The sequence below is a fragment of the Lepus europaeus genome, chromosome 7 (genome assembly GCF_033115175.1).
Source record: "Lepus europaeus isolate LE1 chromosome 7, mLepTim1.pri, whole genome shotgun sequence".
NCBI lineage: Eukaryota > Metazoa > Chordata > Mammalia > Lagomorpha > Leporidae > Lepus > Lepus europaeus.
This window is the reverse complement of record NC_084833.1, coordinates 48,718,755-48,732,040: the sequence shown is the minus strand read 5'-3', so window position 1 is coordinate 48,732,040 and position 13,286 is coordinate 48,718,755. Positions and strand designations below refer to the sequence as shown.

Genomic DNA, 13,286 nt, shown 5'->3' with positions numbered 1-13,286 from the left:
CTCTCTCACTGTTCACTCTGCTTGTCAAAAATAAAAAATAAAAAAAGACTATTACAATTCAATAAAAAAGAAGTCAACCACACAAAAATAGCAAAAGATTTTAAAAATATTTCAACAAAATAGATGAACAGAAAATAAGCACATGAAAAAAGATTCAGCACCATCTGTCATTAGATAAATATGAGTAAAACCACAATGAAGACCACCATAAAACCATTAGAATAGCTAAAATTGAAGACTAAACATAGCAAGTATTGGTAAGGATATAGAGTAACTGGAACTCGCATACATTACTAGTAGGAATGTAAAATGGCACAACCACTTTGTGAAATTTTAGCAAATCTCCAGTGAAATTAAACTTACATCTAACATCTAACCTTCCCATTCCATTCTTATACATTGATCCAAGAGAACTGAAAGTACATGTCCACACAAAGATAAATGTCCACATTTTTAGTAGCCTCAATTTTAGTAGCCAGAAGCTAGAAAGAAGACAAATGTACAATCAAATTGCCAGGGGATTCCAATACAATCCCATCAAGGTGGCAAGTACCAATGCCATCTCACTAGTCCAAGTGATCATCTTCAGCTCATAGTTGATGGCTCTGATGTGTCTAAGAGTCAAAGGGATCACACAAACAAGACAAGTGTCTGCTAATACTAACTGATAGAATCAAAAAGGGAGAGAAGGATCCAGCATGGGAAGCGGGATACACAGCAGACTCATAGAATGGCAGATGTCCTAAACAACACTCTGGCCTCAGAATCAGCCCTTAAGGCATTTGGATCTGGCTGAAGAGCCCATGAGAGTATTGTAGGCATGGAAAGCCAAGATACCATGGGAAAGAAAAAAAAGAAGACCTAAATGAAAGATCTCTGTGAGTGAGATCCCAGTGGAAAGAACGGGGCCATCAAAGAAGGAGGTACCTTTCTCCGAAGGGAGGAGAGAACTTCCACTTTGACTGTGACCCTATCGGAATAAGATCAAAGTCAGCGAACCCTAAAGGCTTCCATAGCCCTGGCAACTCATGACTAGAGCCTAGGGAGATTACTGACGCCATGAACAGGAGTGTCAAATTGTTAAGTCAGCAACAGGAGTCACTGTGTACTTACACCCCATGTGGGATCTGTCCTTAATGTGTTGTCTAATGTGAAGTGATGCTATAACTAGTATTGAAACAGTATTTTTACACTTTGTGTTTCTGCGTGGGTACAAACTGATGAGGTCTTTACTAATTATATACTGAATCGATCTTCTGTATATAAAAATAATTGGAAATGAAAAAAAAAGCCTGGTGTTAAATTGGAAATGGCATAGAAAATTAATTAATTTTTTTAAAAAAATATTATGTAGGATCTCTGTCTTTAATGTGCTGTACACTGTTATTTAATGCTATAATTAGTACTCCAACAGTATTTTTTTCACTTTGTGTTGCTATATGGGGGCAAACTGTTGAAATCTTTACCTAATATATACTAAACTGATCTTCTGTATATAAAGAGAATTGAAAATTAATCTTGATGTGATTGGAAGGGGAGAGGGAGTGGGAAAGGGGAGGGTTGTGGGTGGGAGAGAAGTTATGGGAGGGGAGAAGCCATTGTAACCCATAACCTGTACTTTGGAAATTTATATTCATTAAATAAAAGTTTAATAAACGAAAAAAAATTGTGGTATATCCGTATGATGAAATACTACCCAGCAATTTTTAAAAGAAGCTATTTACATGTACAACATAGGCAGATCTCAAAATAATTAATGATGAATGAATGAATGAAACCAGACAAAAAAAAGAGTATATACTATGTGATTCCACTGATATAAAATCTAGAAAATGCAACTTAATCCATAGTAACATGATTGCTGTGGATGGGGTCAGGGAAGCAACAGGGAAAGTAGGAGTGAGAGATGTGGAAGGATCATGAGTGAACTGTTAGGGGTAGTGGATATGTTCATTATCTTGATTGTGGAAATGGCTTCACTGGTATATACTTATCTCAAAACCTATCAAATGTGATTTGCATATATGCAGTTTAATGTATTTCACTTATAGCTTAATAAAGCTGTAAAAAGTATGCAGTAGATAATATTCTTATTTTACAGGTGAAGAAGCTGAGGCTTAAGGAGGTTCTGTGATTTGAATAAGATCACAGTTACTGCTCAAAACAGCCCTGGGGTGCCAGGAATCCCACACAGTACATTTGAGAATTTATATGAAGTGTCAAATATAGTTCTGATTCACAGAAGGCACTCAAAAAGTTTTTGCTTCTAATTTTTAAAGTATGGAGATTCACTATAGGATATTTCTTTTATCTTAATTGATAGAATGGTTGCATATATGGGAGTTAGAGTTTAAGCAATTCAAACAAAAAGAATTTTACTACAATTCATGACATCATATGCACTATTCTTTACACACAGCAAGACAGATATGAAAGAGCATCCTATAAGGGGGCAATGGTGAGGGGCTCAGTGTGCCATAAGGTTAAGCTGCATATAATTGAGGAGAATATGGAGATGGGCCTCTCCTCCCACAAATAGATTATAAATTGCTGAGGGCTAATTTTTTTATTTCTATTTTGAATTCTACCTCATTGTCCAGAATTCACGTTCTTTTTTTTTATTTTATTTTCAGAATTCACGTTCTTATAGCATGACTGAATAAATGAATTATGGTAGTGCTAGTCTAAATGATATTCAATATGGATGACAAGGATCCTCTACAAAGTCAACTTTACTTTGCTATTTTCAAAAAGCTTATTTTTTAACTTTTATTTCAATAAGCCTTTTCTCACTCATGAATAAATTTGCTTACATTATTCCCTCTCATCCTGAAAAATATAAGTAAAAGAGGGTCTGTACCTTAGCTTAAAATATTTGCAGTGCAGAAATGTAACCAAACTCTTCATGTACCTGCTTCCTTCTTCACAGATGCCATGCACTAATCCCTGTGTTGAAGCCACCTGATAAAAATGCCATAATCTTTGGGCCGGCACTGTGGTATAATGGAGGTTGCTGCCACCTGTGATGCTGCCATCCCGTATGGGTGCTGGTTCATGTCCTAGCTGCTCCAATTCTGATCCAGCTCCCTGCTAATGGCCTGGGAAAAGCAGTGAAATGATGGCCAAGTGCTTGGCACCTACCACCCATGTGGGAGACCCAGATGAAACTCCTAGCCCCTGGCTTCAGCCTGGCCCAGCCCTGATCATGGTGACAAACTAGGGAGTAAACCATCAGATGGAAGATGTCTCTCTCTCTCTCTCTCTCTCTCTCTCTCTCTGCCTTTCCTCTCTCCCCTCTCCCTCCCTCTCTCTCTCTGCCCCCCATAACTCTTTCAAATAAATAATAACTCTTTAAAAAGAATACCATAATCTTAACTGTCTTCACTTTCTCAAATTCATGCTAGCTGTGTTTTACCTTATATCTCTGAGTGGAGGAAAACAATCAGAGTCATTTGCATTCCTTTCCATCATGCTTCCCACTACATATAGTCTTATCATTCTTATTGGTATCTTCTTTAAACCTTTTAACTCCTATCTGAACTTCTGCAATAGCCCTCATAAGCTATTTCTCTAGCTCAAGTCTCTTTTTCTCAAATCAACTCTGCCAGCTTCTGGCTGAATTAATTTCTCAAAAGCTAAGTTTCTACCATAACACTAAACCACTTGGTTGTAATGTCTCCCAATGATCTAACAAATGCCTTAGTTTAGTCTTGTAAGTCATGATATGATCTCATGAAATTGTCTAGCCTGTATACCATGTACCTCAACCTGAACCTCTCTGATCCCTTTTCCATTCTTACCTGATCCCATGTGTCTACTTTTCGCCTATGTTCAAATTGTTTGTCTCACTAATAGTGTGCTTCTCTCTTCTTCTCTTCTTCCCCTACCCCACTGACAGAATTTTGCCCAATTTTCAAATAGTTCTTCTTAAAGGGCCATCTTAAATTCTTTGAACCCTCTAGGGTGTTATTTTTTACTTAATTAAAGTACTTATATTCTACATAGGGAATTATATCTCCATTCCTCTGCACATCCCCTCTATAATACTCAACAATGCAACCTAATTAACATTTATTATCCCCTCCTTTGTGCCAGGCATTCGGTTGGTTAGACACAAAGACAACAAAAAAGGAAAATTTAAAAATTATATATGAATCCTGAATTTGTTGAGGACAGGGACTTTGAACATCTGCATTTGTTTCTAATGCAGTATCCAATGCTGTGCTTTAACTACAATTAATAGTCAGTATATATCTGGAATTGAATTAGTTTATTTATTTATTTATTTATTTGACAGGTAGAGTAATAGATAGAGAGAGAGATAGAGAGAAAGCTCTTCCTTCCGTTGGTTCATTCCCAAAATGGCAGCTACGGCTGGAGCTACGCGAATCCAAAGCCAGGAGCCAGGTGCTTCTTCCTGATCTCCCACGCGGGTGCAGGGGCCCAAGCACTTGGGCCATCCTCCATTGCCTTCCTGGGCCACAGCAGAGAGCTGGACTGGAAGAGCAGCAACCTGGACTAGAACCCAGTGCCCATATGGGATGCTGGTGCTGCAAGTGGAGGATTAACCAAGTGAGCCATGGCACTGGCCCCTGGAATTGAATTAGTTTCTAACAGATACTGAGAACTCTCCTGGGAAGAAAACAGTTGCCACCAGAAAAGGATTTGCCTTAGTAGGGAACACAAACAGTTACATCTTTAAATAGTTTTAGAGGTCAAGTTGGAAGTTAGGTTGACTGCCAGTTATACTATCCACTCCTAATCATGATACTAAGTATGATTCTAAGTATATCAGGCTGCTTCATATGATAAATTCCCATATAGCCTAAGCTTAAGGATTTTAATTTGGTCCAGGTAAAGATAGTTATTGCTTCACATTACCAACATCTGTTTCTTGTATTCTCTTGGGAGCTTATATAGTACAATTAGTTGATGACAAACTTTAAATGTGTATCTCTTCATATATCTGTGATATACCCACTTCCTGTTTGACCAGATCGCATCTATAATCCTCACTGTGTTTGCCTTCAAGGCTATTTAGCATTGCTAAGAGCCTAGACACCATGAGACCTTTCTGCACAATAAGACCGGGCAAACCTTGTATTTATTCTCATGCTTAAATTTCCACCTTTTCTGAGAAGCAGATGGAAAGACACAGTAAGGCTTTTTAAAAAGATGGCACTTGGGGCAGGTGATAGCCTAGTGGTTAAGACAAGCACATCCCACATGGGAGTCCTGGCTCATTTCTCAGGTCTGGCTCCTAATTCCAGCTGCCTGCTAAATACATCCTGGGAAGCACTGATGATATCTCAGGTAATTTTGCTCCTGCCACCCACGTGAAAGATCTGCATTGAGTTCCTGGCTCTGAGCGTCAGTCCAGGTCCAGTTTTGCCTGTTGCTAGTATTTGGGGAGCAAACCATCAGATATGAGTGTGCTCTCTCACTCTCTTAAGTAATTTTTTTTTTAAAAAAATGGCACCAGAGGGTCTGCACTGTGGTGCAGCATGTTGGGCTGCTGCTTCTAATGCTCATATCCCAAATCAGAGTGCATCTACTCCAGCTTCCTGTTAATGCACCTGGGAGGGAGCAGATGATGGCCCAAGTGCTTGGATTCCTGATACCAGCATGGTAGACTCAGATGGAGTTTCTGGATCCTGGCTTTGTCCTGCCCTAGATCAGGATGTTGCAGGCATTGGACAGTGAACCAACACATGAAAGTTTCTCTCTCTCTCTCTCTCCTTCTCTCTCTCTCTCCCTTTCAAATAAATAAATCTTTAAGAAAAAAATGGCACCAGGAATAAAAAGAAATGAAAATTGTCAATAGTGTTATGCAGAAATCAAAATTAAAACAAAAAAATCTCGACAACCATATTATTAATAAAAAGGAACAAAATTAAAGAGCAAAAATGAGGTCACCATGGAAGACCTAAATCAAGCCCTAATGTCTGGCATCCAGCAGGCTAAGAACTCCTCTGACTGAGTCCAGCTCTTCACATGTGACACACCATCCCTCCACAAAAAAATTCAGCAGAACACGCACAACACGGCTACCAACAGTCAATTTAGCAGCAACAACTGACTCTAAATTAAAGATCACTCTCAGAGAAGGAAGGAGAGGAAAGCACTGTCGTTGTATAAGAGGAACAGAAATCTAAAAATAAAGAATATGACATATATATTTCTGCAAAGAGTTGATGGTTATAATATCCCAACAGGATGAGGCAAAAAGAAGACAGGTCTTCTTCACGGTGTTCCATCTCAGGCTAACTCGTAAAAGTTCGGAGATCAAATATTTGAGATCTTTGGCCGGCGCCGCGGCTCACTAGGCTAATCCTCCGCCTTGCGGCGCCGGCACCACGGGTTCTAGTCCCGGTCGGGGCGCCTGATTCTGTCCCGGTTGCCCCTCTTCCAATCCAGCTCTCTGCTTTGGCCAGGAAGGCAGTGGAGGATGGCCCAGTGCTTGGGCCCTGCACCCCATGGGAGACCAGGAGAAGCACCTGGCTCCTGCCATCGGATCAGCGCGGTGCGCTGGCCGCAGCGCGCCAGCTGCGGCGGCCATTGGAGGGTGAACCAACGGCAAAAGGAAGACCTTTCTCTCTGTCTCTCTCTCTCACTGTCCACTCTGCCTGTCAAAAAAAAAAAAAAAAAAAAAAGTAAAAAAAAAAAATTGAGATCTTTAAGAAAGCTGAAATGGACATTTTAAAGATAAAGTTCTAATCAAGAATGCTTTAAATGAAATAAAACTGCTGGTGTGCCAGAATGGGAACAAATGGGTTCTGAGGTCAAAGAGTTTAAATCCAGCTCTGCTTTTTTCTACTTCCTTCCTGCCTGCCTTTCTTTCTTCCCTTCCTTTCTTCTTTCCATTCTCCCTCTCTTCCTTCCTTATTTTTATTTTTTATTCACTTATTCTTTTTTTCAACAAATATTTACTATAAACAGACTATGTGTCACACACTGTAAGTCACAGTCTCTGTCCTGACAGAGTTTTCAATCTAAAAGAAGGAAATAGAAAATAAACAAAAATACAAATATATGATAAATACCATTACTTTAAATTCTATGCAGAAAAAAAAAAAGGAAGGGGGCAGGAAATTCAAATTTAGAAATAAAGAAACAGGAATTAGTTTAGAGGGAGGAAGTCATCAGATTGTTGAAAGGATTAAAAGTAATAGAAAAGTGCCTAGCACATGCAGATTCTTAACATAAACAATAACTATTTTTTGTTAATTTCTCTATCCCAAGTATATATCCCAAATTACCAATTCCCTCCCAATGTCTCTAGTCACAGAAATGGAGAAACGTGGAGCACTGGGAGGTGTTGTCGTGGGAGAATTTCCTCTAGACATTTCAAACTGCTGCACAATTTGTCATGCTATCAGTTTTATATAATCATAACCTGAACCAATCCACAACTTTATTCCTGGTACCTGGTATATTTATGTATCCCATTTGGTATCATTTAGATAATTCATGAACTTCAAGCTTTTGGGTCTATGGGGTATTTATTCCTCTTTATCCCTAAGTCAAAGACTATTCAAAGGGGCAAAAAAAATTACATTAGAAACTGAGACTATATATTCTATGTAGCAGAAACACCAGAGAAACACAACTAACAACTTCTCTAAAGGGTTACAGAATATCTTACAGTAGGAGGTCTTCCTAAAACCCTTAAGATTCTCCTTTTTGACCATAGTTATTCATCTATCCTATTCTGAAAATTGACAAATCCGGGGTTGGCTCTGTGGTGTAGTGGGTAAAGCTGCCACCTGCAGTTCTAGCATCCCATATGGGCACTGGTTCGAGTCCCGGCTGCTCCACTTCCAATCCAGCTCTCTGCTATGGCCTGGGAAAGCAGTAAAAGATGGCCCAAGTTCTTGGTCCCCTGCACCTGAGTGGGAGACCCAGAAGAAGCTTCTGGCTCCTGGCTTTGGATAGGCCCAGTTCTGGCCATTGCAGCCAACTGGGGAGTGAACCAGTGGATGGAAGACTCTCTCTCTCTCTCTCTCTCTCTCTCTCTCTCTCTCTGGCTCTCCTTCTCTCTGTGTAACTCTGCCTTTCAAATAAATAAATAAATATTTTAAAAAATTTGACAAATCCTAACTCAGGTTAAGTATACTGCTGGACTAATAAAGATTATAATTTCTTTCCAATTATCCTATATCCATAACCTCACAATAGTAAAACTAATCCCAACACTCCCTCAGTTTCTTTGCACAAAATGGACCAGAGTGCCCTTGGTTCATATAAAAAGCCCAACTGGGACTCATTAGTTGTAAATCAAAACAATTACCCTGCATACAATTTAAGGGAAACATGTTAGGAAGGAGGGTACTTCAAAAAGTTCATGGGAAATTTGTATTATAAAAAGGTATACACAGATTTCAAAAAATTTCTGTGCCAAAATAAACATATTTTAATTACATTTTTCAACAAATTATCTGAACTAACATCACACTGTCTTACAACTTGGCAAGCAGCAAACAGAATTTTTTTAAAACTATCTCTAAATGAAAGAAAGGACAGAAGAGGGGAGAGAAAGGAGGAGGAAGAAGAGAGGAAGGGGAAGAGAAAAGAAGATTCAGTACACCATAAGTCACTTTACAAAAGAGAGATTTCATTCTAACTTCAAGATAAAAACATCAGAAACCTAATTCACCTGATTTCTTTGTTCTAGGAGTTAAAGGATGTTTCTTGGTCTTAGGTACAATGAAAGAGCTTTTCAAAGATTTACCAAACATGAGATTGGCACCTGACAGACATATGATTATTTTCATATACTTCTATATTATTTCTCAGAGAAAGCAGAAATACTCTCATCAGTTCATACCCTGGGAGGCACACATTTCCCAAAGCTCATACAATTGTACCTAACAGGTACTGAATTCCAATCAATAAGCTTGAAATAAATTAGGAGAAAAGAACTGTTTTTTAAGTTACTGTTTTCTGATCAAAACAAATACTTCCACATCTTGAAAAATGGTCCTTTAATCTATTTTGTGATTCTACAAAAATCTATTTCAATCATTTATTTCCTTGCCTTTTTCCTTTTCAGTTACTGCAGTGAAGTTGGAAGGGCACTTATTTCTTAGATTTGTCCAATCATATCTTACCCTCAAAAGGTTCCAGGCCCTCAAAGTTTTCTGATACTCAGCTCTCACAGTTACATCCACATCTTTCATGTATCAATTTCTCAGCCCTCCCCTAAATATTGCCTCTTAGATTTCTGTCCTATGACTGCAAGTCCAGAGGAAAAACTTCCTCTAACAAGTCACAGAATCAATAATCTGTGGCTTTGAGTATTGCCACTATCAGAACAAAATCAAGAATATTTCCATCTGTTAAAGCTTCAGCCTGTGAGTGTACACTTACTGCCAAAGAAGATATCAAATTATATGAGACTATTCTCACCTTTTACAATCCATTTTAACTGATGATACCATAATATACATAATAATGGAAAAAAAATAAGATTCACTTAAGGAAATACTTGTGTATCTGGATTTTTTTCTTTGCTTTGTTCAACAAAATTCAGAACAGTATGGCAGTAATTAAAACCAAGCCATAGGCTTATTATCAGCATGCCTTAGCTGTAAGGAAGAAAAGAGTCTGTATTCTGCCTAATGCGGGCAGTTATAGGGATGCAGGCTTGGGTAACATTAATGCTATTGCTTAATTATCTATGATGCCAAGATCAAAAAGAGAAAAATAATAATTAACTGTCAAACATACCTTTTTGTTGTGCTTGTGTGTTCCAAAAAATACAAAAGAGCCCAGAGGTGAAATAAAAATAGAAAATCTGCTTTTATTAATGAATTCATTCACTTAAGTTTATATGAAACTGTGTGAGATGAAAAGAAAAAGAAAGAACTAACTCCAGTACAGTTTGTATCCAAAGAAAACTCCACCCACAGAAACTCTCTAGTAACATATCAAGTTTTAAGCCTGTAGGGCAGAGACCATCTTTTCTTCTCTTGTAAGCACAGTGCCAAGCCCTTAGTGCTAAGCAAACAACAATAATAACAAGCATTACATCATTTGTACAAACTTCAACTGATTAAATATTAAGAGTTAGTTTCTTTTGCCAGTCATCTATGGAAGATGCTGCTTTGAAATTAATCTTTTTATACTGCAATTGCCTCATATCTTTGAAAACCTCCAGAAAAAAATATGTAAGAGATATGCAGAAAGAAAGAAATGTGCAAAATGTTTTATCTTTACTTTCAATATTCAACTCACATTTTTATGCTTTGGAGTTGGCAAAAAATTCGGTGAAACTATTATCATTTATACCAACATTCCAAAATAACATGAAAAAGGAGTTTCAGATAAGACTAAATGCTGAAAGTAATATGTAGGGCAAAATACAACTGAATGAACTAGATTTTGCTAATTATTCAAACAACCTTTATAAACTGAAATCACAAAAATATTTCTATTGAAATACTTGAACCCATGACTTTACTTTCTCCTAATTATAGACTATATTTCACGTATTACAGATCATTATTTCATAAAATAGTAGCTAGCTGTACCTTAGAGCATTTATTGATACTCAGGACTTCAGTATATTTGAGACCACCACTCACCTCAAATAACGGCTTTATTTCCCCATCTCCATACAGATTCAATTCTTTTCAATATTAATACAAGTTATGTAAGAATACTGAAGATAATTAAGCCTACCTTCTTGGTTAAAAACAAGATCAGAGAGCAGCTTTTTGGGAAAATATTCAAATTTATTAGCAGCTCTTAGAAAATTGCCCTGAGTCCCACATTGTTTCCAATCTCAAGTTAGGAAGAATTTTTCCTCCAACAGGCACTGAATCACTTTAATGCTGACTCTTGTGTAGTTCTACTCCACCTTCAAATGTTGCCAGTAAATTCAGCTTTACTACAGTACTATAAAAATGTGAAAGAACCATAATAGCATCTAAAAAAGAGCTGCTGGCACTATATTAGTTTCGAGAAAACTCTAAACTGAATGCTAATGCAAAAATTTAATGATAGTTTGCCTAGTTGTCAAAAGACTTACAATAATTATTTTTGCCATAATGTGTAAGTACCTTGAAGGCATCTGAGGATATTACTGAATAGGATTCAGAGTAAGTCCCCAAATTGCCATTGTTCTTCTAGAGATTTTTTTTCCTTTTTTTTTTTTAGTACCAATAAATCATCAATATACAACTTCACTTTAATACTACCCTCTGATTAGAGGATTGCTTTATGGGTGAATAAACATGATAAAGAGATTATTTTGGTTCCTTGATTGGCATCCAACATGGATCCACCTCACACTAAATTCTACTTGACAGTGAATATGTGATTGTGAGTTGCCAGTAAAACATTCAAACAGAATCAATACAGTTTTACTCCCCTTTTCCTTTATAAACCACAACCAAATTTTTAGAGATGAAAAGTAAACCAAGATCAAATTTAGACATGTTGTTTGAAATTAGGGAAGATGAAACACTTCAGTTCCAGACAAAAGCCCTGATTTTAAGAGTAGGTTTTTGCCTTCCTTGAAATGCCTAGCTCAGGCTGTATATTTTTATGCCTGCAGATATTGGCATGTTTCACATTTAAGATTATGACACACCAACTTATTTTGAAATTTTTTAAAGCTTCCACTGCGCATGTTTCAAGTGCTTCATGACTATCACTGATAATTGAGCAATTAACTTGGAATTACCAAATGTGCTGTGATGGCACAATATGTAGTAAGCAACATGAAAGAATAAAGAACAGAAGAACTTGGTACAGTGGGGGGAAAAAGTAATAAAAGCCATAATAATAATAGTAATGAGTAAGTTTTAATGGTCCCAGGTCTCAATGGTTTAATGATGCCAGTAAAATGGTTTAATGAAACAAGTCCAAAGTATTACAAACTTTTTAGAGCAGTTTGTTCTGGTGCTGCAAAAAGGAAGCTTCTTTCTAACTGGTCTTGTGTAATATTCAGGGATTGGTCCAAAAACTAAGTGTGGGAGTTTCATTAGACAACAAGCACAAAACAATTAGGTTAAAAATCCCTGACAGGCAGATTCTTAAGAAACACAAGCTTGCAAAAATAGATGTAAGGTCTTACTTTAAAGTGTAAAACAAACAAAAGACAAATTCTAGAGCTAAAGATGACCTCAAGAAGGCATCAAGCCAGTGTGAACATATTTGCAAATCAAAAATTAAGACATATGGTTTGACATCAAGATGGAAGAATGAAACTCAGCTATACTGGAAAGACCAGAATGCCTCTTCACTGCTCATCTCATCAAAGTCTCTAATACTGGGCTTTTCTGGCTAAAACCATAGTGTGACCATAAACAGTAGCTTTTTGTGTGTGTGTGCTTAAATATAGCCAGTGAAGCAAACTCCATAAACCTAAATCCTACCTTATTTCAGTGGCAGGCCATTTCAAAGGTTTGCAAGAAAAACTAACAATTTAGAAAGTCAGAGGAAAAAGAGATTCAAAACTACAGCAAATAAAGAACACTATTAAAACATTTTTTCCTCAAAATTCCATCAATATTGCTCCAAAACACCACCAGGAAATTAAAAATACTCCAGGCTATGCTTTCAGATATAAATTAGAAACTGAAAAACAGAGAGAGCATAAAGAACAAGTATCTAAGGACACTAGTATATGAAATTTAAAAGCTTAAAATGTAATGGATATACACATTCAGACATGCAAACTCCTTTCATTTAAAGTGTGTATCTGGCCACAGTTCACAAATGTGTAGTAGCTGTGTGTATTAATGTAGGTACTTCAAATGTCAGTATATCTCTAATTAACATGAGCATACAACTGTAAAACTGAGAAGGCACAATTTTAAATTCCTTACATTCCCAGCGTTAATGCTTTCATGGGGCAGCTCCCGTTGTCATGGAAAATGGCATTCAAGCCCTATTTGTGGATTTTCACAGCTCATCTTTTTTATTTACCTGTTCTATGTCAAGATTAGCCTGGAATAGTATTTTTTTAAAGATAATGCACCTAGACCTACTTGTCCTTAAAATCACAGATGTTTTCACTGAGGGAGCTTTGGTCTGGGCTATGCTCGATTTGAAACAGCTTTCTTTCCATTTCAAAATATCACAAAGACATGAATGTATGAATTTGTGATTTTTAAAAAATTTTTTGTTTATTTCTTTTACTTGTTTGGGAGGAGGGAGGTGGTGGGAGAAGTACCATCCAATGGTTCGCTCTGCATCTCTCAAATAACCAGGAGTAGTAACTCAGTATAGGTCTCCCATGTGGGTGGCACTTAAGCCATCACCTGCTGTCTCCCAGG

The 13,286-nt window shown here is 37.2% G+C and overlaps 1 protein-coding gene across 8 annotated transcripts in view; it reads right to left on the bottom strand.

The window, feature by feature from the left end:
- SOX6 (SRY-box transcription factor 6) overlaps nt 1-13,286 on the bottom strand; it is a 666,111-nt gene that overhangs the window by 536,787 nt on the left and 116,038 nt on the right. The gene's annotated exons all lie outside the window — the stretch shown is intronic.